Raw genomic sequence first — 26,958 nt, forward strand, 5'->3', positions numbered from 1 at the left:
AAAATTTCAGCGTGGCTTGCATTTTTGCATTTATGAAAAAAAATGTGAAATGTACCGAATTTTCTCTTGTAGACCTCCTTTGTTAACAACCTGTAACTCACAACTGAATGGAACAAACAATAAGAACAGAAACAATTTTTTTAGTATGCAATGCCACCTTTACAACGGGCCGAATCTTGAAATTGTACGATCGATATTACACGAGATATTGATCACTAAAGCCAGCCAACGAGAAAATAATGGATAACTTTTTCCCCAACCTAATATATTTTTTTTAATTTTAATATTCAATTTTTGAGTAAGATTTTCTAAAAGTGGATTTAAAATTATTTTTTAAATAGTTAAATAATTTTACAAAAATTTTGTTAAACATCATATCATGCATGTAGACATCATTGTGTTTTTGAAAGAAAGATCAATGATTTTGAAAAATTCTTAGAAATTCAGTCGTTATTTAAATTTGTCATATTATTATAAAAATTGTGATTTTGCAAAGCTACTATTATAAGTACCAAATTTCGAAAAAAAACGGAGAGGGTCGGGTCAAAATTAGCGGTTTTTTGGTCGATTTTGCGTGGAATTGCTTTAAAGGATTAATTGTTGAATTTCGTTCGATTAGTCGTATTGTTGATCATTTTCAGGCAAACCGTATTAGCGCTCCAAACTCATGCGGCTCATCCATGCGAAGGGCAATGTATGAAAACATATTATATGTCGATGCATTGTTTCCCAGAGGATTTGTAATGTTGAGTGCCAGATGAAGCAATCAGACGACAACTAATTCAGATGCTTGAAGTAGTAACTGCACTGTGTGACACTTACAAAGCTCCACCAACCAGCGCTCGACTGTGAGAGTCCTCTACAGGCATACAGACAAACTTGCTACACTTACAGGACGAGTTCGCCGTTCCGAAGGATGCCATTCGACCAATATTGTTTCAGCATAATCACAACATTTGCTCAAACAACCCGATTGATGTTCAAGCGGCTGAAACAATTTGTCAACCAACGAAGGCGGCACATCAAATGGAACTCATTGAACCGCTCCAAAGCCGCAAAGCAAACAAAAGCTCACTTTGGCCCGGAGGCCCCCGCACCAAAACAGATCAAAGCAAACCCCAAGTATTGCGCTTTTCCTCGACAGCGCGAGTCGAGGCCCGCTCCCCACACCGTTGACCTGGTTAACAAGATGGAGACGGCTTCGGTTGGGGGTGGTCGATTCCAATTCCAAGGTGAGGCTCGAGTTTGTGTAGTTTTTTTTATATTTTGCTCTCCGTTACTCCCTTCGTTTGTCTTTTGGAAAAGGCGTTCAAATAAATTTACCATTACCTCGCAATTTATTCGAGGATTCGATTCCAAATCCGAGGTGATTTGCAAATATACAAATCGGTCGCCTTTGGCAAAACAGCGGATGAAGCCGTTGAGGTGGGCGGATGAAGGTTGTGTACATAGCGCCTGGCCAAGGATAAACGATTACGATTGCCTTCAAAGCCGAGAATGGATGTTTATCCCACGGTTTGATTTAAACGGTTTTTCAGTTTCACAAGTCTATGTAAGATCTATTGCGCTGGCGAAGATTTATAGTTTAGATGGTGAATATGACACCGTTGAAATATTATATGCATATTGTTCATTGGGTTCATAATATACTAAATTTAAGGGAAATTCATTTGCTACATGACAAATCGTATTCGAGCTGATCATTCAGAACGAAACAACGCGTAATTCCGCAGCGCTGAAAATGAATGACGGCAAGTCATGCAAATTCAGCGGTTAGGCGTTATCGAAATATATTCATCATTTTATGGCTCGCTTCGCTCACCTAATTTCACGTCATTGCCTTTGGGCACATCATTGTCATCGCATGGCGTTCTTCGCGTTGTCACTGTCATCGTCCCATCAATCAAGGAGCAATATAGACCATGATCTGACGCAACGATTCTCGGCAAATGAGTTACAATAAAACGCCAAATTTCCGGCAGTGCGCCGAACTCGTCATGAAAGTCATCACAGCCAGAAGTTCCTCCGAAGAACTCGGTCAAATCACTTTATCATGCCGGAATATGAACCGCCAATCATCGCAAATTTATGCTCAATTATGAAACTTCACCTTTTGCCTCTTCGCTTTCCCAAACGTTACTCTCTTTCACCTCGCCGCTGTGAAATCAAAGGTACATTTTGTGTATTAGCGGTGTATATTTTCGTGCGGAACGCAGCGAACGTCCTTCGAATTCAAACAACATGCCAACAAATTTCCTCTTCCTATTCATCCTTTCATTCAGCCGATGGCCGGAACCGCTTCACTTCCTCTATTTGCACAACATTCTTTCGCTATCGTTTCCGAAACAACATCGCCTCCAAGTTCCGCCCCCGCGCCGAGCACTGCTCATGACACGCACGCACGTCCTTTCGGTTTCGACCTTTCCCGTAAGCGATTTCGTCTGGCCAGCTTTAATTCCTCAGTTCGGGAAAAAATGAATGGGATCTCTCAACCCGTCGTTTGTTCTATCCAAAGTATGATTATACGTTGCCATTCGAACTATTTTCCGAACCAACCCCATTTAATCCCACTCGAATCACCATTATAACTCATGTGTTAGTTAATGGCGGGACAAATGTCAAACGAGGGCAGGGAGAGGTCTAATAAACCGAAATCGTCCGGGAAATTTTCATCGATCACCACACACCCGACTGCTTTCGCGTGCCCGCCTTCAGAGGATGGTTTGCGGCAAGCAAAGCAAGCAAACAAACAAAAAAGAACGTTATTGGGGAAAGTCAAACCGAAACTATGCTACCCCGAACTACCCCAGTTCCCGAGGAGACGTATCCCCGGTCGTATGCTTTTGACACCCGCGGTGGGGGTGAGTTGGTAGGGGTTAGAAGCGAACAAAAATGCTACCACTGCTGGCTGGGTTGGGATGTAAATCGTCGCAAATTGGTCCCATTCTGCGTGCAAATATCGTGAGCGGACTTCGTGCGTGACGCACGTCATGTTGGAATTAGCGTATAGTTTTTTTTTGTACTACTTTTTCTTCGGCTTCTCCCCTTTTCTTTTCCAGGCTTCATTAGCGTTCAGTTTCTCCCGGTGGGGAAGTGTCTTGAGAAGGGTTGTGCACTGTAAGTAATTGATTCTGGGTTTAGTTACAACGGTCTTGCAAATTCTTACAGAACGTTTTCACTTTGGAATCGTGAAAGGTTCAAAGTTTCATTTCGTTTTTCTGGACATTGAACAATTGGGAAAATTGTGTTCAAATAATATATTGTGAGTATCAATCAGTTCTCAATAAGGTTTTTCGTTGAAATTTAAAATTAATTTGAATGAAGACATAGAAAAGTTAATCTGTTGTGCATCGCTAGCTAAATAATATAGATAGTGTGCCATTTTTTGTTTTGTTCTGCTCATATTTCCAAGCTCTTTCAATCCTTTTTATTCAAGTTTTTGAATAAAATCTCGATCATTAGGCTTATTCAAAGAAATTCTTTCGATATGACCTCCATTTTTGTCGATCACCTCGCCAAGACGATTCCTGAGCACTGGGATGAAATTATCTATAGACATGTGTTCCAACATATGTCCAGATCTAAAATCTAGGCTGCCACCGTTCTGTGGTTAAGTGGCGTAAAAGGCTCTGGAAGATGCATGGATGGTTCAGATACTTGACCGAATGACAGTCAGGGCCCGAAATCTTCGAAGGTGAAAAATGAAGACCGACTCTACTCTCGGTAGCTTCGCTTCGACTAGAACTGCTAGAGTAGACTAGAACGGCAGTCACCGTCAACAAAAAATGAATTGACTAGCGTTGACTAGCGAGGATGACTGGTGACCTAGTCCAGTCAGTGGTTATTCTAACTGACGCGACTAATGAATACAAATCTGCCTCTTCATTCAGCCGACTTCAATCCACATTTCTACCTCCCTAGGAACGAAATTGTTAACCGCGTGGGCAATCTTATTGTCGTAGAACTACGTCTTTCATTAAGGGTGCCAAATCATAAAACAGGTCACGTTTTCATGAAATAAAGTTAACGTTAATAACTATTTTTGCCGCGAACAGATTTCGGCGATTTACATACCAAACGAATTGGAAATGTCGTAAGATTTGTTACTGCTATACAAAACTGGTGTGTAAATTGTTAAAATTGATGGAAACTTTGGCATTTTGATTTTCCCATACATTTGCTCTGCTGATTTGTGAGCTTTTCTACCCGTGCCGTCAATAAACGAGCAACTTATCGACGAGTAACGAAAGGGAATATTTGCCTAGAGTATAAACAGTGGATCTCGCTGTGGCAAACTTTTCAGGGACGAATGACCATCGGTTTAAAGTCCCTTAAAACCAAAAAAAAAACTGTACTGAGGCAAGGTTTCAGTCTTGTTCTGTATTTTATTTGTTCTGTATCATCACATGTCTTCGTTTCGGATTGAACTGTAAACGCGACCAAATTACTCATTCGCTGATGTCTCAGGAATTGCAATCATTGCATCAAACTGACGCCATTACATTAATGTTCTGAGCTATATAATTGTGACATGGTGAGCACGGGGTGCCCGCGGAATTGAAGAGAGATAGTCACGAACCGTGTATATTGGAGAAAAATAGTGAATCAGGCCATGTTGTAAAGACGTTAAGCCTAAAAAAATAAATAAATATACAATTGTGTGGGGAATCATCAAGCTGGGCTATCTTCGGCTCACCAATAAAATTTAATTGAAAAAATTTAAATTAAATGTTCTAGAATTTTGTCTGTGATTTGGTTTCGCTTGACGGTAGCAAAAACCTCTTCACCAAGGATGACAGCTAAGCTAATCTAGACCAACAATACTATCAGAAAAGGCTTCTGTTGAGAAGAGCGCAAAACGGAGATAAGTGTGTGTATATTTAGTTGCTCCAAGCCATTGATATATGGCTTTGTGTGCAAACGTGCGTGTTTCATAACCCATACGTAAAAATAGTGCATCTTCGCTACGCTGAAACTCCATTTGTAACTGCTCCCGTGTGCAGTGGCACTGTCACGATGCATCAATCACCATATTTTCTGATGCTATGATTGACGATTGTTCGGAGGTGCAAATTATGCAGCCGAAATGATAAGTATAAACAAGGATAGGAGAGAGGGAAATATTTGCGCTAGGGTATTAGTAACGCATCTCTGCTGGGGCAAATATTCAGTCTTTTTCCAACCAATTAACATTGCTTGTTTTCTGTCATTATAAAGGCTTCGTTGATGCCTTTGACATTATATCAATTCATGCTATGGAGAAGCAGACGTTATGTGCCAAAAAATTATTTGGGGAATACCAAGCATGTAGAGGTACGGTTCCACTGAGGCAATAAAGGGTGTGTCACGTCAAATTGCATCACGGAAAAAACGCTGTAGAAATTTTATTTTTAGGAATTATATCTTCAGCTTTCGATTATAATCAGATAACAGTGTATAGATCACGTTGGCCATGCTTCACTGTCAATTTTTCGTAAATTTGGAAAAATGTCGTCGAACGAAAAAGAGCGTCGTGAATTAATCCTGCGCATTCATTTCGAGAATCCGTAGTTGTCACATCGGGACATCGGTAAGATGCTGGGAATCGTCCAATCCACGGTCAGCAGAGTACTAAAACGATACTTCGAGAACCTAATCATCGACCGGAAGGTGAAGAACGGCAAAAATGGATGCTCCGTCAGTGAAAAAGATCACAAGCGCGTAGTTAAGCAGTTTAGACGTGATCCGAGAAGTTCGGTCCGGGATGTCGCCAATAAGCTTAATTTGTCAAGTTCATTCGTCCAGCGGATCAAGCAGCGGGAGCGCCTGCGTACATACAAGGTTCAGAGGGCTCCTAACCGCGACGAAAGGCAAAACATGGTGGGGAAGACGCGAGCCCGGAAGCTAAACACCGAAATGCTGACGAAGCCGCATTGCCTGGTAATGGACGACGTAGGTTTCAAGCGGACTCAAAGCGGACTTTCGTCAGCTGCCGGGCCTGTTGTTCTTCTCCGCAGAGGACAAATTCAGCGTTCCGGAAGAGATTCGCAAGCAGAAACTATCCAAGTTTGCCAAAAAGTACATGGTGTGGCAAGCGATCTGCTCTTGCGGAAAGCGGAGCGCCCTCTTCGTGATGACCGGCACGGTAAACGGGCAGGTTTACCTTAAGGAGTGCCTACAGAAGCGCTTATTACCACTATTGAAGCAGCACGAGGGCCCGACCATCTTCTGGCCGGATCTCGCTTCGTGCCACTATTCAAAGGACGTGTTGGAGTGGTACGAAGCCAACGGGGTCACCTTCGTGCCAAAGGAAATGAATCCGCCCAACGCGCCGGAGCTTCGCCCAATAGAGAAATATTGGGCGATTATGAAGCAGGCCCTCCGGAAGAACCCAAAAGTTGTCAAATCGGAGGCGGACTTCAAGAGAAAATGGATTTCTGTTCAAAAAAAAAAAATACAACCTGACGTTGTACAGAACCTTATGGACGGGGTAAAGAGGAAGGTACGAGCATACGGGCTTGGGCTCGAAGTATGAATAAAACGAAAATGCCAAAAGTTGTTTAATATTTTTTTATTTTACTGTCTAAAATTTTCAAAAGGATCGGTCTACTGGGCGAATTTCTACAGCGTTTTTTCCGTGATGCAATTTGATGTGACACACCCTTTACTGAATAACATGTGGCATATTATTTGATACTTGCAAGTATTGTCATTGTTGTTGTTTCCATGCGGAGCTAAAGATATATTGATGTAGTTATGAGATATGGAATAATGGTGCTGGTGCAACAAATAGATAATCGATAGATAGACTCTAGTCGAGTCTATGTCAATTGCGAAAAAGGCCACCGGAATAACGCTTGAGGTAAATTTTCAATGAATTGACATGAAACAAATTGCGACATACGATCAGCTGGTGTATTGTTCTGCGAGGGCAAGAATGAATAATCAATCAAGTATCGCCAACTGATTCTACAATAAAAAAACATTTCAGGGCGATGAAATCATTCTATAAACAGTTATTTCTAAAATTTAACAGCATTATAAAATAATATCCGAAGTTAAAAACAAGCGACATATATAAAATAACAGCGTAGTTCTACTTCAACAATGCGGTCGTATCTTGGACACAACCTTCTGTATTTTTTTATACATATAAAAAGGAAAGGAAACTCGATTTCTGATGCAAAAAAGTAGTTACCCCATCAATGGACGGTTCATTGTCTACCAATCGTGAACTCAAACCAACGAACGTATACAGTTATCGAGTATGCTGTAAAGGTCTTCGCGTTAGTATTAGTAAATAACGTTCAAATAGCGCACACACACTGCACACTATTTTATACGTGTGAGAAATTTTCGTGTACGATACAAAACAATCTAGCTCACCTGTAGCGTATGTCAAACCACATTGAACGCCACCGAAACCACCGATGCATGCATGAGTGATACATGGGAGAGAGAGAGAGAGAGAGAGAGAGAGAGAGAGAGAGGAGCGAATTCATTTTGGGGGAAGTCACTTCAAAATGCAATGAAGACAGTTTGACTGGGAAGAATGAAATGATATAGTCGAGTTGGTAGAGGGAGAGTCATTTCCAACTGAATACGGATATAGTCAGTCAAAAAGTCAGCTGACTATCCTCAGTTGACTATGACTATGCCGAACCCTGATGACAGTATTCATTTTTGTTGCACCAAATGAATATACCCAACGAGGAATAAAACCTGTTGATTGCATCGTTGGCCACTAACTACGTCTGTAGAAGCAACCGGAAGATGTGGACGAACCAGCGGATGCAAGAAGCTGTAAAAGCTATTAAGGTAGGATCCCCCGTGAATACAGCTGCGTTGAATTCCAACACTCCAAGAACAACACTCATATGGCACCTCAAAAATTCCAATTTTTCATCCCAGCTTCCAACAGTTTTCAGTCAGCAGCAGGAACATGAAAATTCAAATGAAAATAATAGAATCGTTGTAAGTATCGACATAAAAAAAATTGAAAAATCAAACTGACGGAAAAAGATGGACTGAAGCATTCGTTCAATAAATCTACTCAGATGGCAGGAAAAGCCTAGCTTAACGGGTTTTAAAACCCGTTACCCTTCTTCTTCTTCAATGGCACTAACGTTCCTAGAGGAACTTCGCCGTCTCAACGTAGTATTTCTTGCGTCATTTTTATTAGTACTTAGTTGAGATTTCTATGTCAAATAACATGCCTTGAATGCATTCTGAGTGGCAAGCTCTAGAATATGCGTGCAAGTGCAAGTCGGAGGAAATTTCTTTGACGAAAAATTCCCCCGACCAGAACGGGAATCGAACCCGAACACCCGGCATGTTAGTTATGACGCTAACCACTCAGCCAAGGGAGCACCCCCGTTACCCGCCTTATTTTTCAAAGATGCCGCACACATCAATTTAGCAAAAAAAAAATTTCAGAAACATTTTTTATTATTCACAGAGATTTAGACGATAGGTTCGGTGTCCGTCTTTACCGCTCTTCTTTGAACATGTTTTGATTAACATGTCAAATCAAAACTTTCAGTGTTTCGAAGCACCGAAGGCCAATAAACAAATTGTGCATGGTCGGTTCTTTAAATCCGATGATGATTTTTTTTCCATGAATCCATTGCCATCCTAATATACATATACGATTAACGTAATATATTTTTTCAGTAAATAATACCTTTCAACCCACCATATGACAGTTTATTTTGGCATTTATTGTATGGAGATTCATAAAAAAATTATTCTTGACATGTTTCTAAATAGAAAAAAAAAATTTTTAAATAGAAATAAAAAGTTTGCAGAACATATAAAACGCGATAATCTATATATGCATATATAAATGGAATGTTGTCTGTCTGTCTTTCTGTCTTTCTGCCTGCCTGATTTTTATCGACTCGAAAACTACTGAACCGATCGACATGAAAATTTGTATGCCATATAAATGAAGCATAAATTTCTGTATAACTCGAGAACTTATCAAGAAAATGGAATCAAACTTGGTATATAGTGGTTTTAGGGATCGATGAAAAATTCTATGGTGGTTCGACACTCTTTCACAATCTCTAAGGGGGAAGGCGGGGGGTATCTACAATACAGATGAAGCAAAAGTTTCTGCATAACTCAAGAACTAATCAAAACCAAATGGAACCAATTTCGATAGATGAAGGTTGTGGGGGGCAATACCCGTTTCTATGGTGGTTCGGCACTCCTCCCTCCCTCCTCTGGACTCGAGAATCAATCATGCAAACGGAACCAAAATTGGGATGTGAGGGTTTTTGGGCACCACACCCTTCTCTGGAATGGATGGGGGGTTCCAAAAAATTAAAACACATATTTCAAAACATGGTGGGGAAGACGCGAGCCCGGAAGCTGTACACCGAAATGCTGACGAAGCCGCATTGCCTGGTAATGGACGACGAAACCTACGTCAAAGCGGACTTTCGTCAGCTGCCGGGCCTGTTGTTCTTCTCCGCAGAGGACAAATTCAGCGTTCCGGAGGAGATTCGCATACATAAACTATCCAAGTTTGCCAAAAAGTACATGGTGTGGCAAGCGATCTGCTCTTGCGGAAAGCGGAGCGCCCCCTTCGTGATGACCGGCACGGTAAGCGGGTAGGTTTACCTTAAGGAGTGCCTACAGAAGCGCTTACTACCACTATTGAAGCAGCACGAGGGCCCGACCATCTTCTGGCCGGATCTCGCTTCGTGCCACTATTCAAAGGACGTGTTGGAGTGGTACGAAGCCAACGGGGTCACCTTCGTGCCAAAGGAAATGAACCCGCCCAACGCGCCGGAGCTTCGCCCAATAGAGAAATATTGGGCGGTTATGAAGCAGGCCCTCCGGAAGAACCCAAAAGTTGTCAAATCGGAGGCGGACTTCAAGAGAAAATGGATTTCTGTTCAAAAAAAACTACAACCTGACGTTGTACAGAACCTTATGGACGGGGTAAAGAGGAAGGTACGAGCATACGGGCTTGGGCTCGAAGTATGAATAAAAAGAAAATGCCAAAAGTTGTTTAATAGTTTTTATTTTACTGTCTAAAATTTTCAAAAGGATCGGTCTACTGGGCGAATTTCTACAGCGTTTTTTCCGTGACGCAATTTGATGTGACACACCCTTTAGTAACCACATTAACGTTACATATCCCGATGTTTTCATTTTGACTTTTTTTAATGGCTATAAGTGTTGTGTCCTAGTCCCGTGTCGCGTCTCTTTAGTGAATTGTCAATGAATTCATGATTGAACGTCACTTTCCTATTCAGGTTGCCATCTACTGGTGGTTTTCGGAAAATGTCGTGTTTACATTTCAACGCACATTGTATACATCCGGCACATCCCCGAGTTTTAATTTCACAACAATTTCATCAACAGATACATCCGTCTGGACCTGCTTCAAAGTACCACTTTGGTAAATTTCCTTTTTTATTGTCGATAATAAAACAAAACGAAACAAAATACTGCCGAGCAGAACCGCTACACCACTGTCGGTAAATTCCGGGCCGATTCTGTGTGTGTGTTTGAGAGCGCTAATAAATTCGTCTGAGATGGATTTAAAACTGAAAAATTGGTTCTCCCGTACCGTTCCAGGCGCGTGCGTTCCGTCGATATTTATTTCCTAGTGGAGCGAAATTTCAGACGGGTTCCTGCCCTGGTACCGTAGCATTTTGTTAACAATAAAAATTACCAATAAATTTTTATTACTTTCGCCGAGCCCCAAAGTGCCAGCTGAGACTGAACCGGCCGGCAGAAGGTCCCGTCGAACTACGCGAAATGTGCAATGCTTTTTCCACCCCCCTATAAACACCACCTCTTCACGGTCGGCGGTTTCCGGTGGGACGCGTCCGGTCGCGTGGTTTTAATCCAGTTGAATCGACCGGGGGAAGTTGGTGGAATCGAAACCACGGAACGGGAGGGGCTCGCGCGAATGTATACGGCAGGATTATTTGCCGCCGTTTGAAGGGCCAGCCACAAAAAAGTTCATTAATTTGATTTATGTACTAAGATTTTTACTTTCCATTTGGCTCATGAAAGTGAAATGGAATCGCTCCCATTCCGACTGTTTCGACCGTTGGATTGATGGCGAACGAAACGGGGGGCGTGAAAGAGAAATTGGGGATCTAAAAATGATTTTCATGTTACTTTCTACGGAGATGATGACTATAACCGGGGCGGAGAAGGTGACACTTTGAATGTTGAATCAAACGGCAGAAGCGGAATCAGACGGCTGAGTAGTGCAAACTTCAGAAACCGTTCTTTGAATCTATTTCGGGTGGGATTGTCTGGAATGTCATGTGCAGCGGAACTCATTTGCATAGGGATTTATAATCAATTTGAGCGCTCAAACAATCCTTTATGCGCTTGCTGGGGGATCTTCCAGTGCGAATCCATTCATTGCTACCAGACCGTGCGCAATTAAAGCGAGCTGCCGCAGATGCAAAGATGGCGCGGCCTTCTCCACCCACCCCCCCAATTGTTCCATTCACTCGCGATTATCAGCATTCACCTCCGGCTGCTCCGGACTGGGCGATCCGGGCGGATAAGAGGTCCATTCTGTGCACGTTTTCACTCGCTAATGAATCTAATTTACATAAAAATTAAAAAGTTTCCTGCTTCGGCAATGAGCTTTTTCCTGGCCCTCAGTGCGATTCGTTTTCGTGTAACGAAAGCAGTCCCCCTTCTTAGGCGAGTCCACTCCTGATTGCCTTCCTCCGAATTCAAGTCGAACGCAACTCGGACGGGGTTTTCCATTTATTTCTATTTAAATGAAAGGAAAAAAAAGAACAGGGTGAACGGAAAAAAGGAGACTTCACCAACCGGGAAGCGAAAGTCAGCAGGGGCCTTTCGTCACGACTGGCAAGCGGAGAATTAAAGAACAATGTTTTCAGTAAACTTTTTAATCCGTGTTAATGCCAGCCTTAGCATCGGATAAATATTATGCTTTGCGGAGGGGAAAGTTTGGTAATTTGTTCTGATACCGGCAATGCGTAAAATTTGCTCGGACCGCAAAAAAGATTGGGATTATAAAATAGTTTTTATTTTCGATTGAAAAAATGCTCCGTATGATAAAACTACATCCATGGGAGGGGCTCAAAGTTTTGCAATATTTTTTCACATTCCCCGAATGCTTCAATGGCTAATATTGAATATCCTCGTCCTGGTGAGTACTATGCCAAACTTACCATGCTTTCGACGGCTTTGTTTGGTGCCGACTGCCCCCTGCGGATATAGCGTTTCAATTATTTGCATTTCGAACCGCAACAATTGGCGCTATGCTCTTCCTTGCCTAAGCCCTTGCACTTTGGTTAAATAGTGGTCAGTCTGTAGAATCAGTGGAAGCGCTGTCAGAACATTCATATGGCATTTCCCTCCTGCTGCTACTGAATGTGGCACGTTTTCGGTACGGTTCTCGGATGAATCAAATTCCACGCGAACGCCAGCTAAAATCGATGGCGATCCCGAACGCCTTTTGTTTCATCGTCAAATATTTCCCCCATCAAAATGCGAAATGTGCCCAATGAGCCGAGCCTCGATGGTTAGTGGACGAGGGCTTGTTCCTTTTTTTTTGTGCATGGTTGTCAGCTTTTCCCTGTCGAACCGAAATAAAATACTGACCCGTAACTCCATCTTCACTCATCGATGCGTCGGCAGTTCCGCCTGCCGCTTGGCAAAGTGAAAATTCGAGTTATGATTTTTAATAATTTCTGCTTCGGGAACGAGCGCAAAAAAAAGAAAAGCCAACAGACATCCAGCAGAATTTCGACAGTGGCCCACCCCGAAATGGCATTATTATATTTTATTCATTTCCATTTCGCTGGCACTCTTCGGCTGGTGATTGCATTTTTATTGGTTCCGGACTCGGCGGAGCTCTGTCCGGACAGCAACGCTTACAGCGGTAGGAAAGTGATTTTAATTCGTTCCCGCGGATTCCATGGTCACTTTTAGCCTTTGATTTCGAGTTATGGCGGTCGGAATGTGTTAATTCCATAAAGGGTATCCATTTTTTGTGGATGCTGGAAATTTTGATGGGCCACGGGATTCAGCAATGCAAATTTCGTGCGACAAAAGGCAATTGAGTGGTAATCAAATTTACCTAGATTCAAGTTTCATAATTTATATTCATTTCGAGCCGAAGTTATGAACGAATTTAGTTGTACACTGATCGAATTAGGTCATCTAGAGAGTTACTATCCGGAGTGGTAACCAAATTTTGAATTTCAAATGCATATTACGCAACAAACTTATTGCGATATATTTTATATTACATACCATTAAACTGGGCATTTATTCAAATTTTTTTGGCTCAAAACAACAAAGTGAAGATAGTTAAACCAGTAAACAGTTTAACAAACAAAATAGGTATATTTTCTAGAATTTATTCGCTGCTAGTTTAACCCCACGACAGAACAAGTTTGCATACAATTAGGGCGTCCGAATCACGGCATATACTCTTCTACATTTTTAAAAATCTCTCTAAGCATTGACGTATCTTAAAAACGGCGAGTCAATTATTATTGCGACACTTTCAAGCATGCATTTCAACTTTTTCATACTTGACCGAAATTAACCAAATTTTGTTTAGTTTCTCTTTAGAGTGTTTGGTTACATCCGCTCAGTTTTAGAGTTGATATAGGCGAAGTGTGTAATACGCACCCCCTAAGCGAGAATGGACTTATCTGGACCGTGCTCTCAAAATTTAAGGTAAAAACTACGCCAGTACGTAGATTAGTTAACCCTCAGGCATCTGTACTCGTTCTGTATTTTAGAAACTGAATAACAAAAAGGCTGTAAGGCGCCCAAATTCGAAATTTCCAATCATACGGTGTTAAATGGCCCAGCAGAAGTATAATAAGCTCATAAGCAGTTTCTCTCAGAGACTATAAAGCTCAGAGAAACAGCTTGTATGAATGAGAGATTCCATCAATCTATTCACTTCATGACCACCAGCGAAGAGAAGAAACCGTTTCTCCGGTGAGCGTGTTCTCCCAGTATTCGTGCATTAATTTTGCAGTCCGCGCTCTTTTCTTCCTACTTTCTCTGAGCATATAATATAGATGAAAGATGTGAAGACATGTTTTCGTTTTGGAACCATTTAACTTTGTGAAACAATACTGAGGTCATTTCAAAGTATGTGAAAACAATTGTTTGTGTGATTTATTGAACATGCTTTAGAAATATCGTGTTGGTTGGCTCATTTTTGTTCATTATGATTATATTTGAAGACATTTATTCGTGTCATGCAGAGATATTTGAAAAAATCATCTGGCATCCCTCACATACAAGTTATTTCTCTTGTGAGAATGTTATCTGGCCGAAAGCAAGCAAATTTCCCCGATCGAGGGTATGCCGTACTGCCCGATGGTAAGCTGATGCGAAAAATATCAAATTGAGAAGAAAATGAATCCTTTCTTACGGTTTTCTTCATCTGAGATATACACTGGAAGCTCGACTCAATAAATATGACCCACGGTTATCGCCTCTGAATCGGTTTAAAGCAACAAAAATCTTATAGAAATGATGTAGAAATTTACATCGAAAATCGCTTCCAACGAAAATAATTTTTCTTAATTTTTTTAAAGCATGTTATAAATGTAAAACTTGCATGGTAGGATTCCATCATTGACTCGCACGATTGCCTTTATCCATTGCATTTCTATTCTTGCTGGTTTCCGAGAAAATCAGGTGGGTCAAATTGCCCGGCAGGCGCGTTTTAGACACATCTCCTCTAGTAAGATTCCGGTCGAATTGGAAGAAATATGCGAACCGTTAGCGAAACAATTTTGTTTATCAACATGCAACATCCTAGGTCGCATCGCGCCTTGAGATAACTGATGAATACACATCATTCTACCGTCTTAAGGTTCCTCCAAAGGTTTCAGGAATGGGTGACAGTGGACCGCATGCCAGGAGCTGGACGAAAATTGGGAATCTATATATATATAAATGGAGTGATGTCTGTCTGTCTGTCTGATTCTTATAGACTCGGAAACTACTGAACCGATAGACATGAAAATTGGTATGTAGGGGTTTTTGGAGCCGGGGAAGGTTTTCGTGATATTTTGAGACCCCTCCCCCCTCTCTAAGGGGGGGCTGCCATACAAATGAAACACAAATTTCTGCATTACTCGAGAATTAATCAAGCAAATGAAACCAAATTTGGCATGTGGAGGTTTTAGGATGCAATAAATGTTTCTATGGTGATAAGATACTCCTTCCCCCTCTCTTAGAGGGGGCTGCCATACAAATGAAACACAATTTTTTGCATTACTCGGAAATTAATCAATCAAACGAAACCAAAGTTGGCATGTGAAAGTTTTAGGGTGCAATAAATGTTTCTATGATGGTTAGACAGTCCTTCCCCCACTCAAAGGGGGGGCTGCCATACAAATGAAACACAAATTTCTGCATTACTCGAGAATTAATCAAGTAAATGAAACCAAATTTGGCATGTGGAGGTTTTAGGATGCAATAAATGTTTCTATGGTGATAAGATACTCCTTCCCCCTCTCTAAGAGGGGGCTGCCATACAAATGAAACACAATTTTTTGCATTACTCGGAAATTAATCAATCAAACGAAACCAAAGTTGGCATGTGAAAGTTTTAGGGTGCAATAAATGTTTCTATGATGGTTAGACAGTCCTTCCCCCACTCAAAGGGGGGGCTGCCATACAAATGAAACACAAATTTCTGCATTACTCGAGAATTAATCAAGCAAATGAAACCAAATTTGGCATGTGGAGGTTTTAGGATGCAATAAATGTTTCTATGGTGATAAGATACTCCTTCCCCCTCTCTTAGAGGGGGCTGCCATACAAATGAAACACAATTTTTTGCATTACTCGGAAATTAATCAATCAAACGAAACCAAAGTTGGCACGTGAAAGTTTTAGGGTGCAATAAATGTTTCTATGATGGTTAGACAGTCCTTCCCCCACTCAAAGGGGGGGCTGCCATACAAATGAAACACAAATTTTTGCATTACCCGAGAATTAATCAAGCAAATTAAACCAAATTAGGCATATGGAAACTTTAGGGTGCAATGAATGTTTCTATGGTGGTTAGATACCCCTCCCCCCTCTCTTAGGGGTGGCTGCCATACAAAAAAAACACAAATTTCTGCATTACTCGAGAATTAATCAAGTAAATGGGCGGGACGAAGTTTGCCGGGTCAGCTAGTAATATATATATTATATAACAGAAAATGTCATGACTCACTAATACTGGTAAACATTTGTATAATATACATGGTACAGCAATATGAGATTAATACGAGCTAGCGAAACAAAAGACAAATAAGTTTTCCGCATACTTTGCCACATACACGGCCTAGACCGAGATAGATATTGTTCTCCTTCATGCGCTCCTTTTTCACTCTTAGAAAACACTTCCCAACTTCATTTAATTATCACGTATTTGCTGAACAACTGCTGAAGCATCATTAGCCATGTGAATAGCGTGGTTGTGTAAAATAGCTTTGCATTCCAGCTGACCTTGGTTCGATCCCCATTGACGTCGTATGGACTTTTTTTTTCACAATCCCAAATGAAATGAGAAAAGGAAACAGAAAAAGATACCTGCACGCATACATACAAACCATTTTTAAGCTTTTAAAACAGCTCATTTGACTCTCCAGCACATTAAATGGCATCATTTCTGCCAAAGATGACATGTTTTCTGCCAACGCTAGTTTGGGTGTAGTCTTCAGGTTGTACAAGGGTAGTTTGGTATTTGAAAGTTGTTGCTGCTATGAAAAGGAAGGTTCGATTAACAAAAGAAGTAATTAAAGCAATCGCATAAAACCATAAACAAAAATTAGAGAATGGTGCGCAAGACTCGACCATAAACCAACTCTCTCGTAGCCTTAGTTTGAATTTTTATGAAGATATAGATGCAGAAAATTTTTAGAATTACTTTTGAAGACTCTGTCCACTCTTCTTTCAATCGCTGCGGAATCTTGATTTCGGATTCCCTCTGATTCTTCTTAGATGTTGTCAGATGTTTTTCATTTGACAACTTTCAGTTATATTATCGAGTTGGATTGGAAATGATACGGAATTTGCCTTTGCGAGAGCGGAGTTTTGATACATTGTTCCTCCTATTTTGTCACCGAGATCCGAAAAGGAAATTGCAAAACCAAAAATAGATGGATGGTGTCTCAGACCGAAGAACACAGCTGGAAAAAAATTTCCTCCACATTCGAATTGAAATGCGCTGCATTTTGACGCCACTTTTAACCCGAAGATAATGCTCGAAATCTCAAAATTGTATGGTCCATAAAAGAATCAATGAGGCCGAACACACTCATAAATTCACACAGGAAGGCTGGTGAAATGCTTAGGATATGCCAGATTGAACAATGCTTAAATTGATTTAAAAACCAATAATAAGTTGCTCCTAATAGGAAATCAACTATTTCATTACAGGCTTAAGATTTGGAAACATAGTATCTTTATCAAAGTTTCATAAAATATATAGCTATATAAACACAACAATTTAGAATTTTCAAGTGTAATCACAACATAAAGGTGTGTTTTCCATGACGGCAATCGGTGATAACAACTGTACGGTGTCGACTTCCGTTTAGCTAGGCAAATTAATCTTTATCAGATTAACAAACCCGAAGGCAGCTTTGAATTGATAGAATTTGAATGAAACCTGTCTCTTCGTGTGATTCTATTACTCAAAATATGTAGTCCTGACACTTGCTCAACTATTTATATATGCATTTTTCTAATATTTTCACTGAAGCTCATTATTATTTATAATGTCTATATCAGACACTTTTTTCGTTTAGTATTTTTACACAATTCGCAAAAAACACTATCGTTCTATTATGTATATAAATAACACATTGAATACAGAAAAGTTTATTTTCAATCATAATTTTATGTGTTAAAGTGTATTTATTCCACATGAAAAGCCATTATCATTTTCGCCTCACAAATTGGAAGACGAACCTTCAATGCCGATAACGCAAATATATCCTCTCCCCACACATCTGTTTGTATGGAAAAATGGGAATGTTTTTAATTTTTATCAATTACAACCATTTACAAATTAGGGATTGTAATGTATAATTCGCAGCAAACATTTATATCAACGTTAACATTAATTCATTAAAATGTGAGCAGTTTCCTCATTTGGCATCCTCACTGAAAGTCGTAGTCTTACGTCAAATATGCCAAGTTTGAGTCAACTGATTTTTGACCGTTCTTCAGTTCTGTCAGTTCAGTTCAGTCAGTTGAAGCAAGGACATTTTTTACTGCTCAATCTTTCTTCTTAATGGAACGAACAATAGACAGTGATATAAGAACGACTGTTTTCAAAAAAGGTGCGAACACAAAAAAATACGCTTTTGCCGCTTCATAACGACTTCGTTAATTTTTTTTAAACAATTTGTACGGGCAAGAGTGAAAAAAGGATATAGTCAAAAAAATTACTGGTACCAATATCAAAAATAACGTTCCGCTTGCTTTTTTTTTGAGGAAACGCGTGAGTTTACCACATAAAATCATCCGTCCGTAAATTTGCACTCCGGCAATATCCTCCCTACCGAACCGGACGATTCGACCTCTTTACATAATAATTAATTAAGCAATTAGTTGTTGGAACCGATCTCCCCTTTTGCCAACCGTTGTGCCTAACTCTATCCGTCTTCGTGAACAGGAAAAATAAAACAACAACACCAGCAGCAGTAAATACTCAAAACAATCCAGACTATTTTCCACTTGATTATCATCTCTACCCTACCGTAGAACCGTTGGAAACCCCTTCGTGGGGCAAAGGCTACGCTACATTGAAATTCAATTTTTCAATCCACTCCCTCTCGGGTTTGTCCGAAATTTAGCCCAAGATCCAGGCAGGAATAATTACTCACCTTTCTCACGCAGATCTTGGGGCGCGTTATATCGGTCGGTGTCCTGGTGTGGTGTGAGCCCGAAACGAGGAACGGGGTTAAGGCGACGTCAACTGCACCAACACTACCCGCGCGGTCCGCACACGGGGTTAAACCTCGACGGTAATTTATTTATTACGCCAAACCGGAAACACCGGCAGCAGCGTTCCGTTTGCGGAAGACGAAAAAACCGTTTAGTTCACTGACTGCGTACTCATTATTCACCGAAATTTACTTCCACCCGGGCTGTTAAAGGTTTTCCGAATTCAATTTTGTCAGTTCCTCTCTCTCCCTCTCCGTTCCTCCGTCCTCTTCGGCTTCCTTTTTCTAGTGATGTTTGCTGCTGCAAGTAGAAAGTAAATGAAAAGTTCGTTAATAAAGTTCCTGGTCCAGAAGAGGGTAGCGAGAATTGGAAAGAAAAAATATTGCTGACGGAAAAATACTTGGCGAATATTGCTGCAGCTCGAAATAGGAATGCCCTTTCTGTCCAACGCAACCCAGACGCCGCTAGGTGGAGCGGTAGGAGAGATCGCATCCGTGACGGACGGCATAGTTTACCAGACAAAAAAAACAAACCTTGTTCAGTGCGAAATGAAGTTTTAAAGTGGCAATAGTCGAAGAAAAATTTTCGTTGGAAGAATATTAACTTTTTTCAGTTAGATGACTAGTTTGGTTTGTAGAAAAATAGAGCAAAAAATAGAGTTCCACCGCAAATGACGTTTTCTTCATAAATTTTATTTGAGAAGATATCATCACATTTCATTAAACAATAGTATAGTGCTTCTAAAAAAAACCCGAGGTATTACTAAATTGAAATGCTTAAAGCTTTTGGTAGACAATATGCGAGAAAACTTTGATTGCGTTTTTCTCAGTAGCTGATTTTGGAACATGGGACAAATATGCGTAGAACTGCAGCATACCTCTCACGCAGAGATTCTCACTCCCGACATTCTTCCAAAAATGGAAATAAAAGTGATGAATCAGCCGAAATGTGTTGAAAGTCACTATAACAGAGAAAAACAAAAATTTAACTCTAGTCTTATTTTTGAGAAGGGCCTAAGCAAATATTGCTTAAAAATTTTCATGAGAAAAAATAACTCAAAAACGGTTAGTCCAATTGACTTGATGTCTTCTGTTTTTGGTTATTATTAGGACTATGTGGAGAAAGTATGCACTAAAAAAAAAATAATTTTTGAAATTTATTTCCTCAAAAAGTAGGTTTTTGATTTATTTTCTATTTTTTGATATGTTGCAACAGACAAATACAACCAATGAAGTTTATTGCACAGTGCGCCAAAGTAGGAAAATAATGAACATAAATGTTATAATTTCATAAAAAAGGTGGATTTTAGAAAATTTTTCAATGGTTTCTTAATAGAAACCTAGACCCGATTTTATGAAAGTCGAACAGGTATATGTAAAATTTTGCAAAATTCTACTTTTTCTGAAATACAGTGATTTGAAAATACCATACAAGGAAACACAAATTTCTGCATAACTCGAGAACTAAGCAAGCAAATGGAACCAAATTTGGCATGTGGAGGTTCTAAGGGGCAAGAAATGTTTTCATTGTGATACGACTTTCCTACCCCCTCTCTAAAGAAAAATATAGTAAAAGGAATTTGAAAAGGGTCAAAATCAATCAATGTACAGTTCTGCGATTGAACCCATGGACGTTCGCTTAGTAAGAAAATATGAATGTTAGAAAGTATTAGGCTGTCAAAAAAGTCCTGCGGTATTTCCGTGAGGTGTCGTTGTAAGCGCGTAGTTCTAGTTGTATTCATTGTATCGAGTCATACTATAGCCTGTTGGAAAGGTATTTTTGCGCGCTATAATAGAGTCCTTGACAGTGTTTTGTTTGGTTAAGTCGTTCGTGAGTTATAGTGTCGCAAATATGGAGCAAAATAAAGAGAAAATCCGACATATTTTACAGTACTACTATGACAAAGGCAAAAATGCATCTCAAGCTGCCAATAAAATTTGTGCAGTTTATGGACCCGATACAGTTTCCATTTCCACCGCACAACGATGGTTTCAACGTTTTCGTTCTGGTGTAGAGGTCGTCGAAGATGCGCCACGCTCCGGAAGGCCTGTCGTCGAAAATTGCGACAAAATCGCTGAATTAGCCGAGAAAGACCGGCATAGTAGCAGCCGTAGCATCGGCCAAGAGCTGGAGATAAGTCATCAAACCGTTATTAACCATTTGAAGAAGCTTGGATTCACAAAGAAGCTCGATGTATGGGTGCCACACACGTTGACGCAAAAAAACATCTTTGACCGTATCGACGCATGTGAATCGCTGCTGAATCGCAACAAAATCGACCCGTTTCTGAAGCGGATGGTGACTGGCGATGAAAAGTGGGTCACTTACGACAACGTGAAGCGCAAACGGTCGTGGTCGGAGCCCGCTGAAGCGGCTCAGACGGTGGCCAAGCCCTCATTAACGGCCAGGAAGGTTCTGCTGTGTGTTTAGTGGGATTGTCAAGGAATAATCTATTATGAGCTGCTTCCCTATGGCCACACGCTCAATTCGGACCTGTACTGCCAACAACTGGACCGCTTGAAGGTAGCACTCATGAAGAAGAGGCCATCTTTGATAAACAGAGGCCGCATTGTCTTCCATCAGGACAACGCCAGGCCACACACTTCTTTGGTGACGCGCCAGAAGCTCCGGGAGCTCGGATGGGAGGTTCTTTTGCATCCGCCGTATAGTCCGGACCTTGCACCAAGTGACTACCACCTGTTTTTGTCCATGGCGAACGAGCTAGGTAGTCAGAAGTTAGCCACAAAAGAGGCCTGTGAAAATTGGCTATCCGAGTTTTTTGCCAATAAAGAAGCGAGCTTCTATAACAGGGGTATTATGAAGTTGGCATCTCGTTGGGAACAAGTCAAAACGGCGCATATTTGACTTAAAACAGATGATTGTAACTAATTTTATGAACAAATGAAAATTCAAAAAAAATACCGCAGGACTTTTTTGACAGCCTAATATATATAAAATATGAGTTCGGGAGCGGTGATAGAGTTTTTAAAAAAGAACAACTGCTCACGTCGATGGTAAATACAAGACTAACTTTATTTCTGAACTGCCCCTACAAGCTAAGCTCAATTCTAATTTACATTCTTTATGTTACGAAACTTCTCACTCGTGTTGCTTTCTTCTTTCACTCTCGTGTTGAGTGAGATGATCCTTATGCTGGCGCGCATGAGTGTCCGGAGGTTCTATCGCTTCGTTGCTGTTCGGTTTATTGCTTCGGTTGATTTATGATTCTGCGCATATGGTTCCTTGCGCTTATGCAATGAGTTTCCTTGTTGATGCTGTTTGGCCTGGTGACGAGTTAGCATTTGCTGGCTCGGCTGTTATTTATGTCCCTGTCGTAAACGGATTGTGTTTATGGTGAATGGTTTCCGATTCATGGAATCGGTTCTATGGGAAGCCCATGACGTTGGTGCAACGTTGGCAGTTCTGTTGGCATGGCATGTGGAGGTTTTAGGGTGCAATGAATGTTTTTACGGTGGTTAAACACTCCACCCCTTCCCTCTAAGGGGGAGCTGCCATACAAATGAAAGCCAAATTTCTGCATAATTCGGAAACTAATCAAGCAAATGAAGCCAAATTTGTCATGCGGATGTTTTCTCAATAATGGCAGGCATCTTTCGGTCCATCTTTCGGGAGCATATTTTTCGATTTGTTCCGCTTCCAACCTTCCGATCCACAGTTAAGCGCTGGTCAAACGATTTACACACTCTAAACACGGTACTCTTCGGCAGTTGCGTACTTCCACTTGATTCGACGCCATTTTACCAAACTGAAGAAGAATGTAAACATGTTGGACATCGAAATAAAGAGGAGGGTTCCAGCTGTGATGTAAGTGAAATATTTCATAAACTACACTGAATGAAAAGTGTCCGAAATTTAACGTGGACAGGCTTTATTCAACCATCGAAAAAATTGTGGATCCATTGTTTTTTTTTTTTTACATTGTACTGCTTTGAATAAACTAACTGATACATACCATTCGAATATTGGTAAATAAATTGTTTCGAGACCCACAATATTTCCCTTTCATCTTTTTATTCCAATGATTCATTCCTTGTACAAGCACGCGTAGCACCAGATTCAACACAACTGTAGCTCAGGAAATAAACGCAATTAATTTGAATTTTTCATCGCAACAATAATAATTATTATTATATCCATCGCCATAACCTCCCGCATGCGGTGAGTTTCACGCAGTTTACCGATCCGGGAGCTACAAGGGACCGACGAAAAAAAAAACTTCTTGAGCTATGAGGTTACTCGATCAGTGGGATACCAACGCAAAGGGGGAATTTATTGCAGAGTTACCCCCGGCCCGCCTGGACGGGATAAAACTTCGAGACTAAGGAGCCCAAAGATAAATCTACCGGCCGGAGTAGCTCCGGATGAGATTGGTTCAGGCTGCTTTTCCGCTGCTGCTGATGCCGCGGAATGTGGGATTACGGTGGAGAATAAACTCCGAACTCCGGATTCGGTGTGTGGGGTAGATTTTCATTAAATATTCATCAGAACGGCGGTTTTTGCCAACAAGATCCCGAACCGATAAATGCGCAGATGGGTTCTCGACTTTTGCTACTTTATGGTGTTTGCCAAAAAGTTGGCATTTTGATGAGAAATCGACTTAAGTGCCCGCTTCAATTATTCACTGAAATAATACGAATTTAAACTACTATTCATCGCCGCGCGCAAGCCTCTAATCCCTCCAGTATGCACTCGAAGTTCACCGATTATCCACACCAAGCCCAGCTTCCCCTTTCGATAGTCGCACTCATTTCTAACCGAAGCAAATCTTCCCTCCCAGAACCAAGCTTATTAGCCAATAACCGATAGACGATGATAACAATAACAATGATGAATAAAATAATTTGATTTATGATGCATGTAAAAACCGTCCCGTGGTCTATCGTGACCAAGGGAACCCGGTGACAGCGAACCGAGCGACCAACATGCCGCCGAGAGTGTCGGGTGTGCAAATGTGGGAATGGGAGCGAGGGTAAGGAGGGTGACGCAAAACATCCGTCAGTCGGGAAGCGTGTTTTCCACGATGGCGATGGCCCGGCGAAAGGTCAGGGGGACACCATAAGCGAGCGATAGGGAAAATGGTTGCGTTGCGTTGGGTTCGGTTCGTATGAGCAGCGGTTAAGCGATGGAGATTGTGACCGACCGGCTTCGAGCAAAGATGAAGTGACAAAGCGAGTGTTGAATCAGCGGACATTTATATATTTATTATCATGTTTGGATCCACGGGAAGAATTATTACGATTTGTACGTGCTCATGTCAGATATTTATGAATGCAAATGTTTTAGTTTATAATCGTTCCATCTAGTTGGGACGAAGAGTGTCGTGGCGTGACGTGAATTGATCGACGCAGCCTGGTGGATTCGTCGTAGGTAAAATTGGATCCCGATTGGCAGGGATTGATTGCGCTCGTCTAGCCACCCGAAATACTTGGAGACAACGACCAGGCACCTCTCTGAAATGCCTAAGCTATACAGGCCTATGGCAGAAATGCCAGATTCCTTTTCGTGTAAATTCACATTCTCTATTGAGCCAACATATTGAGATACAACAAATAAGATATAACATTTCGACTAAGTACTCTCATATAGAATGGCTCTGAATACGAATAATATATTTTCATAGTAGAAAATATCTGTGTGCTCGACATTTCTTGAAAGGATTGAGGATTCGCTGTGAAACGCAAATCGTTAATACTAGCGGTGGTAACAGTGGATATTACTATGTAGGGGAGAGAGAGGCAAGTTGGCGAGGGAGGCAAGATGACGAATCGGTAATTTGACCCGTTGTAATGAAGGTAGCGCCACCTACTTTTTACTGAAGATGCATCATAACAAGGCCAAATTTTGCACTCGGTAACACTGCCGAAAACGTTATCACAAAAAAAGTGAAAAATAAATATGTGAAAAATCGTGATTTTGTGATTTTTTTCGTTTTTTTCAAATTTCATTATCCACTTTATGAGGAAAGTTAAAATTTGAAAATAATTTTATACATGATAAAGGTACTCTATTGTACATAATCTGCTTGTTTCCGGCGAGTCAATCATGAATTTTTTTCAGCTAATTTTTTTACTGAAAAAGTCGCTTAGGGGGAAATTGGCGAACTGCAACTTTATGTTAATTTTTGATTTTTTATTGCAGATGGTAAGAACTTATAAGCGAGAAAGAGACCAATATTGATCGGACACCAGTTTGGAGAATGTTATGAAAGCTATAGAAGAAGGTTTGTCTGTTCTGGGTGCTTCAAAACAGTTCGGTGTGCCAGAATCAAGTTTGAGATTAGGTTAGGTTAGATGCATCAACATTTCAGAAATATATATATAATTCCAAGATCCAGAGCTCGCCAAAGCTTAACGTCACCAACTTGCCTCCCTCTCCCCTACCAAAATGTGGCCGTACGAATCGTATGCCAGCGTGAAAAGTAAACAGCTGCAAAGAAATATATATTGGCGTGGTTACATTGCTTCCCATCGTTTCGACCGAAATCGTCTTTCACGAGCGAACAAGAATTTTTTTAGATTCCTTTATTTTTACAGTCTTTGTTACAAAGGTTTTAAGGAGCGAAATTCTTTACTATATTTTTTACTAGTATATTTCAACAATTTTTCTCAATTCTATGGTTGATAAGGTAGGAGACTGATTACTCGCAGTCAACTCGATCAAAGCAAAGTGTGACATATTTACTTCAGGAAAAAGATCGATTCTACCGAACCGATTCATGTCGAATTCATATGAATACAATCTCTATGCATCTCTCTATCGCATGAGCCAGTAATTTTTTTTTCATCTAATTTTACTATTTTGAAAAATCCCAAACGTAAAAGAAACGTTTTAAACAACAGCTTATTCTTCAAACGGCCCCCGTTTTGTCAAAAAACATGTTTTTGACTTGTCCGTGGTTCATACGATAACGGCATATTTACTGATTCAGAATCTGATCCATTTTGACGTAGGACTACGTCTTACATTAAGGGTGCCAATTCAGAAAACAGGTCACCTTTTTATTAAATAAAGTTAACGTTAATAACTACTTTTGGTGCGAACGGATTTTAACGATTTGCATACCAATCGGATCAGAAATTTTCTAAGATTTGTTGATATGCTGTACATTACAATCCCATAGTCTGTATATAATTTAAATTGATGAAAATTGAAAGCATTCCCATTTCCTCATACATTTGTCCTGTCCATTTGTGTGCTTTCCCGAACAGAGCTGTCAATAACGAGCAACTATAGAAACGAGCTAGAATAGAAACACTGAAGGAGGATAGCGAAAAGAGAATATTTGCGAAGTAAGTAAGCTGTCGCTATCGTATAAGTATTGCATCTCCTCTGAGGAAAATTCTCAGAATCTTTCTGTGTCCGAAACAACAAAGGTTCCTTATTCTGCTCTTTTTGCGTTTTATGTTTCCCCTCGAGCTGTGAACTCTAGCGAATATTTCACTTGAATTTTATCGCTGCAACTGTGTGCGTGTCGGACGCGTGTTTGATGCTTGTTGAATAGTGATGCACGGAAGATGGCTATCGTTAAATACTCAGTGCAATGCGTGCATTGACATAAAGAAACAAATTGTGACATATGACCAATTAGTGTATTGTTCTCGCGAAGGCAAGAAAGAATCATTGCTTCTCAAAATAATTCTACAAAACCACGCAAGCCATTAAATCTTCTCAGGGTCCCCGGAACTTATTACTAAAGAGTTATTTATGAAATTTCGACGCATTCCCATATAATATCCGAAATGATAAACCAACAAATAAAAAAAAAAGATTGCGTAGCCCTACGTCCTAAGCGGTCGTGTCTCGGATAGAATCCCTCGATTTTTTGTTTCAGGTAACCAGAAGGCTGGGATCGTGTACGCAATTGTACAACTTTTTTTGAACCCCCTCACTTCATCAGCTTGTAACTATTCCAATTATGAATATTTTTTATCCGTTCAATTTTTGTTTTATTGTTGGTATAGATAAATTAATAATGATACGATGGATAGTAAAAATATTCTTTGTTTTTATTTTTTC

At 40.5% G+C, this 26,958-nt stretch overlaps 1 protein-coding gene across 9 annotated transcripts in view; it reads right to left on the bottom strand.

The window, feature by feature from the left end:
• LOC129768148 (nyctalopin-like) overlaps positions 1–26,958 on the bottom strand; it is a 324,518-nt gene that overhangs the window by 133,073 nt on the left and 164,487 nt on the right. For all 9 annotated transcript variants that reach the window (XM_055769594.1, XM_055769596.1, XM_055769595.1 and 6 more), the window contains exon 3: positions 18,861–19,221. The gene's annotated coding sequence lies outside the window, so the exon portion shown is untranslated. The remainder of the gene's footprint in view (positions 1–18,860; positions 19,222–26,958) is intronic.

This window comes from Toxorhynchites rutilus, chromosome 2 (assembly GCF_029784135.1).
Source record: "Toxorhynchites rutilus septentrionalis strain SRP chromosome 2, ASM2978413v1, whole genome shotgun sequence".
In the NCBI taxonomy this organism is placed as follows: domain Eukaryota; kingdom Metazoa; phylum Arthropoda; class Insecta; order Diptera; family Culicidae; genus Toxorhynchites; species Toxorhynchites rutilus.